The sequence below is a fragment of the Vicugna pacos genome, chromosome 23 (assembly GCF_048564905.1).
Source record: "Vicugna pacos chromosome 23, VicPac4, whole genome shotgun sequence".
Classification (NCBI taxonomy): Eukaryota; Metazoa; Chordata; class Mammalia; order Artiodactyla; family Camelidae; genus Vicugna; species Vicugna pacos.
The window spans coordinates 26,005,728-26,021,499 of NC_133009.1; the positions used below are offsets into that span (position 1 = coordinate 26,005,728).

General features: G+C 38.8%; 1 long non-coding RNA gene across 1 annotated transcript in view; it reads left to right on the top strand.

The window, feature by feature from the left end:
• LOC116285255 (uncharacterized) overlaps positions 1–10,480 on the top strand; it is a 38,017-nt gene extending 27,537 nt beyond the window's left edge. The window contains exons 2-3 of the long non-coding RNA XR_012063339.1: positions 9,677–9,783; positions 9,978–10,480. This is a non-coding gene — a long non-coding RNA (uncharacterized lncRNA). The remainder of the gene's footprint in view (positions 1–9,676; positions 9,784–9,977) is intronic.
• Positions 10,481–15,772: the final 5,292 nt, after the last annotated feature.

The window sequence follows — 15,772 nt, forward strand, 5'->3', positions numbered from 1 at the left end:
CTTTTTTATGAGTCTGCTCCACATCGTTAAAGCGAACCCACACACTAACAGCTGAACCCCAGCCATGTGGCGTTGCAGTGACCTTGACCTCATTTCCCCCTCAAACCCTTGGTCTTGATCAATTCCCAGAACCCAAAGTTCTGCAGTTGAGTCCTCTGACAAAAACAAATGAGGGAGTTTCAGCGGCTTGCTTCCACAAGGAATCAAGGGCTCTCTTCTGATATGTCTCTTGATATTCACTCACCAAACATTAAAAAAAAAAAAGTTTCTAGGAGAAGATGAGTGGAGTTTTTGAAGAAGACAAATTTATTTGATATGCACATAGAAACTGCATACATCCGATGACACGAAGGATGCTGGGACGAGACTTCAGCCCCGAAGCATCTCTCTCATGCCTCTGCCTGATTCCGTTAGAGCTTCGTGCCTCTGGGGTCTTTTGCTTCTGCTCTGAGTATTCAAATGCAGATGTCTCTTGGAGAGGTGACACAGGAAGCCACTGTCCGTCTTTAAAATCCTTTTATGATTCAGTTGATCCTAGAGGGATTTGTCATAGACTCAGTAAGCTTTCATTAGGAGAAAAGAGAGAAGTGAAGGATACATGTGGCTCAGAGGAACCAAGCTGATGGGAGAGACCTGGCCGAGTTGGCCACTGGAGACCCTGGTGGCCCTGCAGAGGGCGCCACACACTTTATACCCTGGCTTTGGACCCCTCCTGCTAGGCTTCTGGCCTGCTCCCAGTCCCAGCCATGTAATTAATTAACACCTCCATCACCTCACATATTTATCCTTTTGTGTGCGTGTGTGAGAACATTAAAGTTCCACTCTCAGCAAGTTTTGATTATACAATACAATGCTTTCAACTCTAGTCACCGTGTTGTATACTAGATCCTCAGACACCATTCATCTTTTAGCTGGAAGGTTGCTTTTTACCCTCGCTCCTTTTTTCATTCAACACACCTCCAATGACTGATTGAGTCTGTATCACTATAAGACAGGTTTGCCTTTTCCAGAATTTCCGAAACTTAAAAAATTGGTATGACATACTATGCTCTCTTTTGCTTGTGGTTTCTTGAGTTCTGACTAAATGAAGACTCACCCATGTTGTTGCATCAGTCTGCTTTTTTTTTTTTTTTTTTTTTTTTTTTTGGAGAAAGTGTGTCTTTTCCCATTTTATAGAGCAGGAAACTCAAACTCAAAGAGGTAGGTGATTTTTCTCAAGGTCTCAGTTCACAGGTAGCCCATCCAGGACTCCCACACACAACCTTGGGCATCCTGGATTCCTTACCATGATGCTGCTCTTGGGGCTGAACTGAAAGGAAGAAGGTCACTCACTCTACCTGAGTGGATTGAAACGTGTGGAAATGGCATGCCAAGCACAAGGGAAGAGCGTATCCTAGTAGCTGATATGAGGGTGACTCTTTGGCTTCAGGATGAGCACCTGATACAGTCAAGCCACTCAGAATTCTTCACCTGGAATTTTAAACTGGGAATAAGGAAAAGGCTAAAACTTTTTCTGTGGTTAAATCTGTGGAGTATGAAGCCTAGGACTGACCAAGGGTCGTGGTTTCCTGCACCGTGGAAAAAATCTGAACTAAAAGAGAAAGAAGCCAACATTCAGAGAAAAGGAAAACTAAGGGACATGAAGTCCTAGCTGTTTTGAAACTTCAGTTCATTTGTTTTTGAGAGCTAACAGCATCCTTGTCCTTCTGACGAACTGGCTATTTAGCCCTTCATTTGATAACTTGAGATGTTTCAGAATCAACCAACAAATTCCCTCTAAGTTTGAGTTAGGTTTCTGTCACTTGCAATCAAAAGAACCCTGAGTAACATGTAGCCCTTGAAAGGATTTAATTGGATTAAGTCATTTGCATAAAGTTGCCACTTCTTGCAAAAAACCGGTAGTTTTCTTAGCAACTCTAGTTAAATATACTGCATTTGTATTGTGCGGGGAAGAATGACAGCACAGTATTTACCTTTTCAAACAATCTTTGTTTCCACTTGGCATATGCAGAGGTTGAAATATTAACAGTACATCCCAGGAGAAAAACCTAGCTCTGTAATGTCTATGGGTGATAAAATATATTATATAAATACTCTGTGTTCAAGATCAGCACATTCTATGCATTTTTTTTCCTGCTGGGAGTTATTCATTTTTATGGAAAATGACCTGGCCCACTACAATAAATGTGGGTAAAAATGCCGGGGGATTATTTTTTTCCAATTCTCATACCATATGCAGGTAGTGAATAATGTCTTGTGTATTTTAGGATCCCATTTTCAGAAGTAGAATACTTGCATATGAGGAAGACTAAAGGTGGTGAATCTCCTTTTAAGTAGAAATTATGTCCAGCAGCAAAAATTAAGTCCTTTTTATCTCATGCAGAGAAATTTCCCCTTTTTTGAGGACCAGTTCCCAAGAATGCTATCAGTGCCCTGCCAAGGGAACTCTAAGAGCAATGGGAATTAACACTTGGATAAGCTTCTCTTTACTTTGTTTTCATTACTCTAACTCTTCTTCCTGATTTTAGTCTATCCTTTGTTTAGCTTTTTTCCTTGTTATTGTTTCCCTTTCCCTTCCTTCCTGTCTCCCCAGGGCTCATTGAGGGGAGAGCCAAGTCTCCATTCCTCCTCGTTATGCTCATTTGTGAACTGGAAGGAGTGACCCCGTTGTTGCCCGTCCTCATGCAAGGGGAGCCTTCAGTAGTTTCTAGTTTGGATTTCCACGCTCCATCATGTTGGGATGCTCAGAGGGCAATTGTATGAGAAACAGAAGATAACTGAATTACAGATTTCCATTGTGTTCAAGATGTTAGCTCTTGCACACATGTAGCAATTCTTGATTGCTTAAGAGGTCCCTGGTGTGTTTTTGGCAAGTGAAGACCTTTACATGTGCCTGGCTCTGGTCCAAGTGACATGCACAGAGCTGGGATTACTTAACTGCTCATCTGCCTGCATCTTCTTCCAATTCCTTAGAAAGAAAATGGAAAACAAGGAGAAAGAAAAGGGGTGTTGACCTTGATGACCAAAAGAATTCCTTCTAGATAAATTCCAAGATAAACTTCAAGATTAAAAAGATAAAACACTCCTCAGTGGAGTACTTGCGGGAAATAAGGTCTAATTCAGACAAGCTTTCTTTGAAAAGAAAAGTAAAAGGAAAGGACTAACTTCTTGGATTTGTGTTCATGTGTGTGTATGTTTGATTTCATTTTGTGAACTTAATAGTTATCTTTAATGACTTTCAGATCTACCTAGGATGAGGAACAAGTGACAAATTACCCAGAATAGAGGCTGCTCTAATCGTGTGATGTATTGGTTTGATTTAGGAAGTATCTGTGAGGTGAAAAGAATGAAAAAAAAAAAACTGACTGGTAAAACTTAAAAACCATTTTTAAAACTCATTTTTTAGATATAAATATACATTACCATCTTTAGTATTAATTGCCTATAGCCAGGGTGAGAATGTGGAGTTCCAAACAGAGAGAGGAAAGAGGGGAGAACAGAAAGTAACTCGAAGATCCTAGAAAGTCGCATGTATCTGCACCCTGGAGGATCCAACCTCCTTCTTACTCTGCAATGGGAATCCCATCTGCCTTCAGTCTTCAGGGGAGGGGGGTCGCAATGGACAGGTGCATCCCCTCTGGGCGCTGGAAAGCAGAACTAGCTTTATGTTCACTTGACTTGGGGCACCCTGCTCCTTTTGCTCTTTAAAAGGAGAGATTCTCTCTTTCTCCTTGATGAAATATCAAGTACAGCAGTCTGCATGTCAAACTCTAAATAGAAAAGGGTCAAGAACAGTCTTGGAACTTGCTGGTACATGAAAAGGGGATGGTGGGATGGACAGTCCTCTGAAACTGAGAAAGAAACCTCTCGTTCTCTCCCTTGGTTTAGACTTAGCGTCCCAGTCATCTAATGCACGGTCTGGGTATAGCCTCAGAATTGGATAAAATGTTTCACATCCAGACTATCCGAACTTGAAGGAGAAGCAGAAGATGAAGGTCAAGGATGCTTGAGTGTAACCTGGTTTAATTAGTATTTTTTCCCCCAAATACCTAGCTGATTGGTATTGAAGAAATGAGAGTGTTTTTTAGAGGGAATAGCACAAGTGTAAGATATAATTTTGATCAAAGAGCCCTTCATGTTTGGATGGTGTTAAGTGGACAGTGAAAGGTCTAGATAATGGCTTTGAGCATCTGGAGATGAGAAAACAGAAGAGGCTATTGAGTGACAGAAAAAGTGGCAGAAGAGGAGAAAAAGTGAAGCAGGAGAGAAGTTCAACAAAGGACTTAACTCATAAAGACTCATCAGAATCTGCTGGTATTTCTCTGCTATCATTCCCAATGTAGTTACTATAAACTTGTTCTCTGTTCCACATTAATTCTTTTTTTGTTAATCTTTCCTACGATATTGAACACTCTGTAAGGGTAGGGCCATGTGCTCTATGCCTTTTGTATTCTGCTAAAGCATCTCTCTCAGCCCAGTGCCAGGAGCAAAATGAGTACTCCATAAACACTCATTTATTGAGGGTTTGACCAGGGATGGCTAAAAGACCAAGCTACAAAGTGGAAAAAGCTGGAACACATCAGTGATGCATTTTAGAGAAACCACTGTTTCGCCTTTCCCCTGTTTTTCAAAGGATTTTTTTCTTCAATGTCAATTTGCCTTTGGAGATTTTAAAAAGAGAGGCAAGGAGGTAAAACTAATTCTTTCTCTTGTACTCCGAGGCTTCAGAATTTGTTGTCAGTACAGCCAAGAATACCATCATCACTTTAGGTAAAATGATTCCTCAGAGACACCTTGTCTTCCCAATTGCTTTTGGACTCTTGCTTCATGACAAAAATCATAAGCACGGGACACAACCAGGAGCCCGTAGGACTGAGATGAATCTCTGCCAATAGGGAGACCGTAAGCAAGGGATGCTGGGGGCCATTGTTTTCTCATATTACGTGTAATGAGCTACATGATGTTGGTCTAAACTGTGATCAAAATGAAGGGCTAGTTCAGTGTGATAAAGTCCTGACAACACCACTTGTGACAAATGGTGAAAATTAAGTTTAACGCTCAGAAGAGGACCGAAGCACCAGGTTGGGACAAATAAAGAATGGTAGAAGCCGCCCCTCCACTTGATGGTCATATGAGCCTTTCTCATCAGCCACCAAGAATTTATGAAGCAGCCAACTTTCCCGGTGGTGGGGGCGACAGACTGAAGGGCACCAAGGACAAGTTTATGGCAGAAAAATGGCGTTGGATCTTTTATTTTCCTTTCTCCCTGTCTCCCCTCCACCGCTCCGTAGTTTAGCTTAGCTCATTCTGGAGTCTAGCACAGAAAAGGCCTCGATTATCAAATGTAATATTCACGTAGGATCGTACCGTTCAGCCTCACGTTGGGGAGCACACAGGGCTTCACTGTTCCTTAATAAATTACCTCTTCGTGTAGCAATTAACCCCCTTCTGTGAAGGTTCAGTGTTTCCTTGGGCCCGTGCCAGTGCTAACAGCCATGGCTTAGCATTCTTTTTAATGGGCTGCAATTACTGCTGAGAGCAGGGAAACATAAAATATTAACACTTAAGCATCTTTTACACTTCTTTGAACGTTAGATTATGTTGAAAATATAACTGACTTTTCATTCTTAAACCTGATATTTGCTTAGAATTCCACAGGACCCATGAAAATGTTTCAGTAAGTGGTTTCTGTTGATTTATTGACTCCCATGAAAGCTTAATGGAAATCCCTTGCCACCAAATATTGAATATGTTTTAGGCATGCTTACAAAAGTCATGTTTACCAACTCAAGGGTTTTCCTGCATTTTATAGAAGATAGATGATTTGGAGCATAACTTGATGCGAGTCCATTTTCCTCCTTCTGTGTCATCTCTGGGGGAAGAAGTGGACGGAAGCTTCAAACCATCCAATTATTACGTGCAGGCAAAGTTAAATTGGTCTTCTTAAAATCTATTCACTATTATCTTTTTTTAAGTTACTTTGCCTTTTTTGGTATCATCTGTTGATGTGAAGATCCAATGAGATAAATGATGTGGAAGTGTTGGTAACCTGTACATCACTTATTAGCCTGTTTTCTATATGTGCAGAATGCAATATATGTGTATATATCCACTGCATATACTATGTGTACACTATACACATGTAGATTTATATTTTGCATACTATATATAATATGTAGCAAATATGTCATATACATATTGTGTTATGTATAATATATATACTAGACAGAATAGGGAATAAGTAATGTACACATACATATAACATTTATATATAAATTGTGTATGCGCACACAGTATCTATGTATATGCATATGTCTGTGTGTATGTCTATATGTAGTCATTTTGGTGCTTGCTTTATAAAACTGTGGCGTTATTAGAGCTATAACTAATTTCAAGAGGTTATATGGATCCGTTCCATGATTTCAGATGATTAAAAAGTCTAAATGTGTTAAGGTGGATCTGTTTTCTCCTTTGCTATCTCTCAAGAGGGCTGCCTTACAGACTTTTAATTATAGAAGTAATTTAGGCACTCTTAACTACAGAAGTGTTTTCCACTTCACCAAATAAATAATTTTAATAACTAGTCACATAAGTGCTCATAAACTAAATATATTTAATTCTCTAATATTCATTTCTTCTGTTTTACTTTTTAAAAAATCTTTGTGTTTCTCCAACAGGACTTGCAGCATTAAGTATGTGTAGATTGATTGATATTGAGTCTTATTCCAGTTCTTGTAAACATTATTTTTTGTGCTAATATTGCCTCTGAAGTATTGTCCAATGTTTAGTCAACCTGACAGCTAAGGAAGTCTTCCTTATGAATTACTGAATTATTTTATCATTTAACATAAGTCCATTTCCTCTTACTCATCATTTAATACAATTGAAAGTATAAACAAAAATCATGTTGCCTTCTTCCCTTTATAAACATGAGATTCAAGTATTGCTTAATTCCAAATATATCTGTTGTTTTTCCTTGCTTGCAATTGTACCACTCCTTTAGAAGTTCCTCAGTGAAATGGAATGATTTTATCCCTCTGACACCAAGATGTGCAAACTATGGACAATAGTCCCAGTCCACCACTGCCCATTTTTGTAAATACAGTTTTGTTGGAAACAAATTCATTCATTCATGTCTGTGACTGCTTTTGAACTATGACAGCAGAGTTGAGAAATTGTGACAAACTGTGACCCACAAAGCTGAGCATAGTTACTATATCACCTTTGTAGGAAAAGCTTGCCAGCCCCGCACATTTAGCATCATTAATTATGCTGCTATGGAAACAAGCATTCACATATAGTGTTGCTAATTGTATTAATAAATGCATCCAATCATGGGATAGTTTCTATGTGCTTTTTAATATTCCATGTCAAACGTGTTTACATTTACTTGCTGTTTCCAAGACAACCCTCTCTAGACCTGGAATCTGCCAGTCTTTTCTTGAATTCAAAGTTCTTTTGTCTTTTCTTTGGGTTACAGAAATGTCAAAGTGTACACGATGGTTACAAACAGGGCTGGGAGTGTGTGTGGCTAATACGTCATGCTTCAAAACAAGATGTGTCACTTAGTGGCTGTTGTACCCAGAGAGGAATATATCACTGTGCGTGTGACACCTGAATCCCCTCTTCTTATTTCTTCATTTAATAAATGAGGGTAATAAGAATATCCATCTCGTTTGTTGAATGCGAAGATTAAATAAAAAATGTAATAATGTATTCACCGATAATGCTGGAGCACATGATGTCTGCCCTGTATGTAATTAGTGTTTTTTATGATGACCCAAGTAAATGTACAATAAAAGGTAGTAATTATAATAGTATACTAGTTGCTTCCACTCTTTGCTTTATATGTTACATACAGCCCTTAGTCTTGTTCAATAAGGCAGCGACTCTGACCATTTCTCTGACTCATAATAAAGCTTGGCAGTTCATTCTGAACCATAGTGATATGATGTGAGGCAAAGCAGAACTCCTCGTTTATTTGTTTCTTAATTAGCCTCCCTCATTGAGTCTCTCTGTCTCCAAGCACAATTAAAATGTTATGTGTTTCTTTTAACACTCCAAACTATTTTCTGTCCCCAAGCACCCTAGAATCTCAAGTTGATGAAACAATTAAGAAAGAGGAAAATCCCAGAGGTGCCCAAATGGGGATATCGAAACATCAGAGGTGATCAAAAATGGTCACACTCATGTTGTCACACAGGAAATCCAGTGCGCCAGTCAGTGGCGGACGATGCCACGCTGCTTAAACACTGTCAGGCAGATTCTGATTCATCCAGCAGTTTTTGGTGTTTTTACTTATACTGGGCATTTTTACCTCTTTTTAATTTTATTTTTTCATATTGAAGTATAGTTGGTTTACAATGTTGTGTTAATTCCTGGTGTACAGCACAGTGATTCAGTTATATACATATAAATATTCCTTTTTATATTCCTTTTCATTATAGGCTATTACAATATATTGAATATACTTCCCTGGGCTGTGCAGTAGGACTTTGCTGTTTATCTATTTTTATATAGAGTATCTGCAAATCTGGGACTCCCAATTTATCCCTCCACCACCCCTTCCCCTCTTGGTAACCTCAAGTTTATTTTCTATGCTTTTGTAAATAAGTTCATTTGTTTTATTTTTTTAGATTCCATATAAGTGATACCATATGGTATTTTTCTTTCTCTTTCTGGCTTGCTTCACTTAGAATGACGATCTCTAGTTTCATCCATGTTGCTGCAAATGGCATTGTTTTATTGTTTTTTATAGCTGAGTAGTATTTCATTGTATAAATATACCACAACTTCTTTATCCAGTCATCTGTCAATGGACACTTAGATTGCTTCCATGTCTTGGCTATTGTACATAGTGCTGCTATGAACATTGGGGTGTATGTATCTTTTCAAATTAGAGTTCCCTCTGGATATATGCCCAGGAGTGGGAATGCTGGATCATATGGTAAGTTTACTTTTAGTTTTTCAACGACTCTCCATACTCTTTTCCGTAATGGCTGCACCAAACTACATTCCCACCAGCAGTTTAGGAGCATTACCTCTTGCGCATACTTGCCATCCTAGTTGAAGTTTTACCATTAGAGAGCCATTTATTTGAAAATTCTCTTTCCACTCTCTACCAAATAGGCAAATAACTCCTTTCTGTTGCAAAACTTTTTCCCTAGGGAAAAATAATTTCTCCTTTCCCTGAAGTCTGCATTTTGCTTGCCACTATTTCATTGTTTGTGTCATACAGACCTTCTGGTTATTTGCATGTTAACCTGAATTGCTTCCTCATCTGCTCTCCATCCTTGTCAAGAGTATGGAGGTACCGACTGTGCACACTTAACTCTCTGTGTGCCTCAGACATGCACTCGCAAGCAGGTATTTCTCAGGACCGTTATCACTCTGAAAACTATGTTTTCCACAAGACTTTGCCTCTTAAAAATATGCTTCATGAGAATTCTATTACCAGTTAATAAAAGCTATAACATGTTGATCAAATAATCTTTTCTGCTGTGGACTGAATGCTCGTGTCCCCCTCCTAAAATGTTATGTTGAAACCTTAATCCCTGATATCTGAAGGAGGGGCTCTTGGAAGGTAATTAGGGTTACATTATGTTGTGGGGGCGGAGCCCTCATGATGGGATTAATGTCCTTATAAAAGAAGATAAGATCTTTCTCTTTCCACTAGGTGAGAATATAACAAGAAGACATCCATTTGCAAACCAGGAAGAGGACTGTCAGCAGGAACTGACTGTGCCAGCACCCTTGACCTTGGTCACCCCAGCCTCCAAAACTGTGAGAAATAAGTGTTTGTTGTTTAAGCCCACTACTCAGGTATTTTTGTTATAGCAGCTTGAAGTGATTAAGACTCTCCGTATTGGACATTTACTTCTGGCAGATACTGTTGGTTGGCTTAGTGCCCAGTCCCAATCCCCTTCTCCATTGCCTGCTTCCACAGAATTTGCTAAAAATATTACTTGCCTTTGCAGGCTCCTTTGCAGCTAGGTGTAGCCATGTGACGGATCTGGGCAGCAGAATGTAAGAGGAGTCTGCTTGGACTGCTGAGAAAGCTTCTGATTTTCCAACAAAAGCAATAGATGGTCCAGCTGATCCAGGCTTTCCCCTCCTTCCTGGCTTGAATATGGACCTAATGCTTGGAGCCCGAGGGCTATCACACTTCTAAGATGACGCTCCTCTGCATTAAAGGTGATGAATGGACAGAAAGAGCCTGGGTCCTTGATGACACTGCCGACTACTGAACCTACTCCTGCAGCCAGTTACCCCAGACTTCACGTTATGCCAGAAAATGAACCTCCCTCAATTTGTTTAGGTCATTTAACTGTATCTAACGCTACTAGGTGTAGTCCTACCTGTTCAATAGATGATGAAAAAATTAGTAAGATTCTTTTAAAATGCTATGTTAAAGATATAATTAAAAATCATACTGTAACAGGCATATGCAGGATAGATAAACAAGATTATACTGTATAGCACAGGGAAATATATACAAGATCTTGTGGTAGCTCACAGCAAAAAAAAATGTGACAATGAATATATGTATGTTTATGTATAACTGAAAAATTGTGCTGTATGCTAGAATTTGACACAGCATTGTAAAATGACTATAACTCAATAAAAAATGTTTAAAAAAATAAATTTTAAAAAATGAAAAAATCATACTGTAATATAATATATATATACATATATATGTATGTATATATATATAAAGTAAAATAACAAAGGGCTTAAGAACAAGGAGTCAGTTTTAAGCCCTAGCCCCATCACCCACTAGTTCACTTCGGCAAGTTCCCATTTCTCAGGCTTAGTCTCTGTGTCTGTAAATTGGACAGAACTATGTAATAAAAAGACTATTAGTATTAAATAATGAAAATGCATGAAAACACTTACTTGGCACATAGTAAGTAAGTGCTTGATAAAGATGAGGTATTTTTGTTATTTATAATTTAACAGAAGAAGTCGTGCTAAATAATTGAGTTCCCAGGATCCATTATGCTTTATTGAGGTCCTTCTTTACAAATTCACCATCGTTCAACCTTCTGGATCCCATACTCTCCTGCTTCAGTTTCACATCAACAAATAAACTCATTTCTATTTATTATGCTCTTCAAAAGAGACAAGAAAGGATAGCACAGGAAGATAGGGAGATACCATTCCTGTGTTGGTTTACCGTGCTATTATTACTGTACCTCTATTATAATCACCATTTGTCATGCAGGACTAAAGGTCCATTAGAGTTAGGCCATGAGAATTAATTAGAATTAAAATTAATTACTAGAATTAATTAGAATGATAGAATGAATATCTCAGTTACTAAAGTTAATTCGAATCACCCCATCCATTTGGAGAATGCTGGTTATTCCTCTTGCTCACTCAGAGTTCAAAGATTTTATTTGTGCAGTTTCAGATTAAGAAAAAAACCATTAATAACCCTTTTTTTTCCCCCACTTCTCTACTCAGTTTGGAAGAGGCCTCATTCCTGGTTACCATAGCTAAACCAGGAGGCATCAAATGGAAGAAAGGTATGATATATACGAGAAAGAATGAAAATAAAAAGCACACCCCACTTAGAGGAAGAGACTGGGACCGAGTCAAAATAGTCAGAGATGAAAGCTTAGCAACTTTGCACATTTTAAGCACTGCCTGGAATTCTGACTGATGGGATATTCTGGAAGAAGGCTTAAGCAAATAAGTACGCTAAGAGGAACACTGAAGCCGTTTCATGCTGTGGCTGTTTTAATCTTTGGGCATGAACTAGCAATTATTTTCATAGGGTGTGGGAGTGGAAGTAACCAGGGGATTTCTGGGGCCCATAATGGACTCTGCGGTGTTCACTGAGAACCGAATGTTATACCACAAGATTACAGGGCTCTCCATCCCTTCTGACCAGTGCCGATTTGAATCCACACTGCAGCCTCCTTGTGTCATCTCAGCTGCAGTCTGCGGAGAGGGGCTTCATCTTGCTGCCTGGGCTTCAGAATAAATAAAGTATTATTAGCCATTGTCTTAGAGGTTGAATGAATCCATGGCTCTCAGGGACGTATACATAGGATGTCAGAGTCTCAGTTACTGAGAAGAAATGATAAAGCATCCAGGAAAGATTAAAAACGGCCAACTTCAGTACGTGACATTCTCCTTGTGTCAATCATTATTTTCAAATGTTTCTTATTGAAAGGGGACACCTTTCTTGAAGCTTGAACTACTGTGACTTTGCATTGCTCCCAGTGCCTTGGGCCCAGGATGATATTAAAATTGTCCACTGTGAAGAATGAAGAGGGGCAGAACACCCACATTCCCGGGAAGACCTCTTAATCTCATCACATTACTCTCTTATTTCAAACGCAGTCTGTTTTTTCCCTAAACCTATATATGACTTAAAATCCATCTAATTTCTCTTTGTGTCTTCATCACAGGTACAAGATATTAAAAATAATAATGTTATTCTGAGGTTTACTGGTTTCAAAAAAGAGCTTTTCCTGCCGCTCACATATTTGGTGGACATTTGATCAGGAGAAGGACCCCTAGGTGAAGTCCTGTCTCCTGACATCATAATTTCCTTACACACTGAAGCTAAAGTAAACTTCTTTGGGTGTTCTTTTCATTGTGTCATAAATGAGCCCGGTTTCTCCTGTCTGTGGTGTAGTTCCTTCTACCATCTGACCTGCCCCAAATTTCAAGTCTCTTCTCTCCTTACTCTTCTACTTAAACTTGGCTGCTGAGGCCCAGACAAACTTGGTTACTGATCATTCTTCCAACATTCCATGTCATTCTGCATTTGCTGGTCCCCTCACTTTGGAATGCCCTTGTCAACTTCCTGTGTGTCAATCTGGCTTACGCATCATGGTCTGAATGAAAAGTCTTTTTCTGTAAGAGGCCTGTTATGGTCAGTGCAGGTTTGGTATTTTCCTCTCCCAAACCCCTACAGTGTCCCATTCATACCATGATCAGGTCATTCTTTACATATTGCCCTTGATTAGGCTTTTTGAAGGACTACCTTCATTAATTCAGGATGCATATATCCATCTTCTCTGTGTCGATAGCTGTTCTAGGAGCAGGAGATACTGTAGCAACTAAAATAGATGTGAGTCCTATTTTCATGGAGCTCTGGGGTATCTGTTTTATAAAATTGAACTCCTTGAGGCCACCCACCTCACCTTTATATTTCACATGAGACAATGCTTTGAACATGGAAAGTAATTACTAATTTGTATTAACCAAGTAAATCGTCATCTCCAACCCTATAGGACCCAATGCCCTCTTGCCAATATATTGCCATGTAGTTTTTACCGTGCTGGAAGAAAAGTAATAAATGATATCATCTACCTACACACATAATTTTGAAAACATTAATGTCTCTCCATGTAAACACAATGCCCTCAAAAAAAACAATGAAGAGAAAAGCAATTTAGAACAATATGCATTTCACTGTGTAAACGCCTGGAACAGGACTACTTAGAAGATGCAGTGAAGTAGTTAGATGATTATGTTTGGATTCTCAACAAGCAAGAAGATAAGAAACCATGCTGCATATAAAAAGCAGGAACATGAAACAGCAGAGGTGTGACACTCAAATGAAAATGAGTGTTTGGATAGGTTGTAGCGACCTAGATTCATTCGTGTATAATAAGGGAAAGAGAGAAACTGCCTTCATTGAAGTTGGGAATCATATGCCAAAGAAAATTGCAAAGCAATAAAATGGAGACACGAGGAAGTGTGACAGTCTGACAAATGAGCCGTATCTCACTTGTAAGGGGAGGATCCAAAGAATTCATGCAGAATGACTGAGGGCAGAGTCGTGACAGGGGAGCACAGAAAACATATCTTCTATTTTAAATTCCTGCCACCTGTTAGACAATAATTTCAGTTTCTGCTATTTATTAAGACTTTGAAGGCCAAATATTTTGGCAGGTGGTAGGGAGAAGAGGGTGGATTAAGAAAAAAAAAAAGAGTAATCCACACGGAGTCTGTAGAAAACTGTTTTATGATATGTTTCTGGGGGAAGTATAAGAGGAAAATCAAAATTAATAGGCAACTCACTTTTGCTTCCAGACACAGATGAAGGACTGGTACTGGAATAGCCTTCCCACCATAAACAACATAGATCTGTACAAAGTGTAAGAAACAAATGTGTTCTGTAATTAACAAGAGCCAGTGTAAGATAGTGATTCCCAAGAGATGGAAAACAAGGAAAGTGTGTCATCTGTTAGCTCTGGTTTGGGGTCCAGAGCCAGGTTCTGGACCACAGGACTGGGAGGCACAGCCTACATGCAGCACAGCTGTCTTGCTGAGCCTGGGACTGAGATCAGAGCCCAGGGAGGCTGAGAGAGCTAGAATTTGCAGGGCAGAGAACCAGAGGGGAAAGAAAATTGTGGAGAAATCTCCAGAAAATCTGCATCAAAGTCCTCAAAATTGAGGGTGGAACTCCATGAGGCTGGAGAAAAATAACTACTAGGGAAAGACAAGCACCTGGAAGCAATAAGGTGAGCAGATCCTAGAGCACTTACAGGCTGAGAAGAGTTTGAATCTGATCCGTCAGAGTGGAAGGACATCATTAAACATCTGGAGCATTTAGGAGATGCCCCAGGAAAGCCATGCCCTGTGAGGAGGGCCAAACTGGTTACTCGAGGCTTGGTGACCTAATAAAGCTTAATAACAAGATTCCAAAGAATCAAGCTAATCCACACACAATTTAGCTGCTGCTGGAACAGAAATTCAACACTTTTCAAAGGAAGACAACAAAATGGAGAATATCGACTTTGTAACATTCACGCTGTTCAGAATCGAATCAAATCGAATCCCAGTCACCCCCGATCATCTAAAAGGTCTAACAAATGTGCAAGCTGGGGTCCCAGGAAAAGAAAATATTTGAAGAAATGATGTTCAGAAAGTTTCCCAACTTGAGGAAAAGTATAAACACACAGGTCCAAGAAGCCTAATGAACTCCAAACAGGAGAAACACAAAGACAACTACAAAGGGGCACATTGTAATACAATTCTTGAAAACTGATGAGAAAGAGAAACATGTCAAAGGCAGCCAGAGGGGAAAAAAAAGACACATTATGTATCAGGAAACAGAGGTAACAATTACTGTTGACTTTATCAGAAATAGTGCAAACCAAGAAGACAAGGGATGACATTTTTGAAATACTGAAACAAAACAAAACTCTTGTTAATCAAGAATGCTAAATCAGCAAAAAGGTCTTCAGAAATAAAAATGAAATAGAAATTTTCACACAGACAAAAGCTGAGAGACTTTGTTTTCTAAGTTCTACAAGAAATGTTAAAGGATCTTCTTAAGTCTAAGGGAGAAAGTGCTTAGAATCTGAGTTCTACATGAAGGAATTAAGAGCACTAGAAATAGCAAATACCAGGCAAATATTAAAGACTTTTTTTTTCATTTTCCAATTTCTCCAAATATGGGTGACTGTTTAAAGCAGAGTAAGTAACAATGTAGTGTAGAGTTTAAATAAATGACAATAACATTGCCAAAGATTGGAGGGGAAAATGGAGAAACACTGCTATAAACTTCTTATGTAACTTGCAAAGTGAATATAACATTATTTGAGAGTAGACCATATGATACATATTTCATATAAAACATAAACTATATATGATCTTAATTTTCTAACAACTGTCTCAATAAAATACTTCATTTCTCAGAAAAAAAGGCAACCCAAATAAATAAAACAAATACACACTTTTTTACAGCACAGTTCTCTTATTATTGAGCTACTATATATATGAGTAATAACAATAATAATAATAA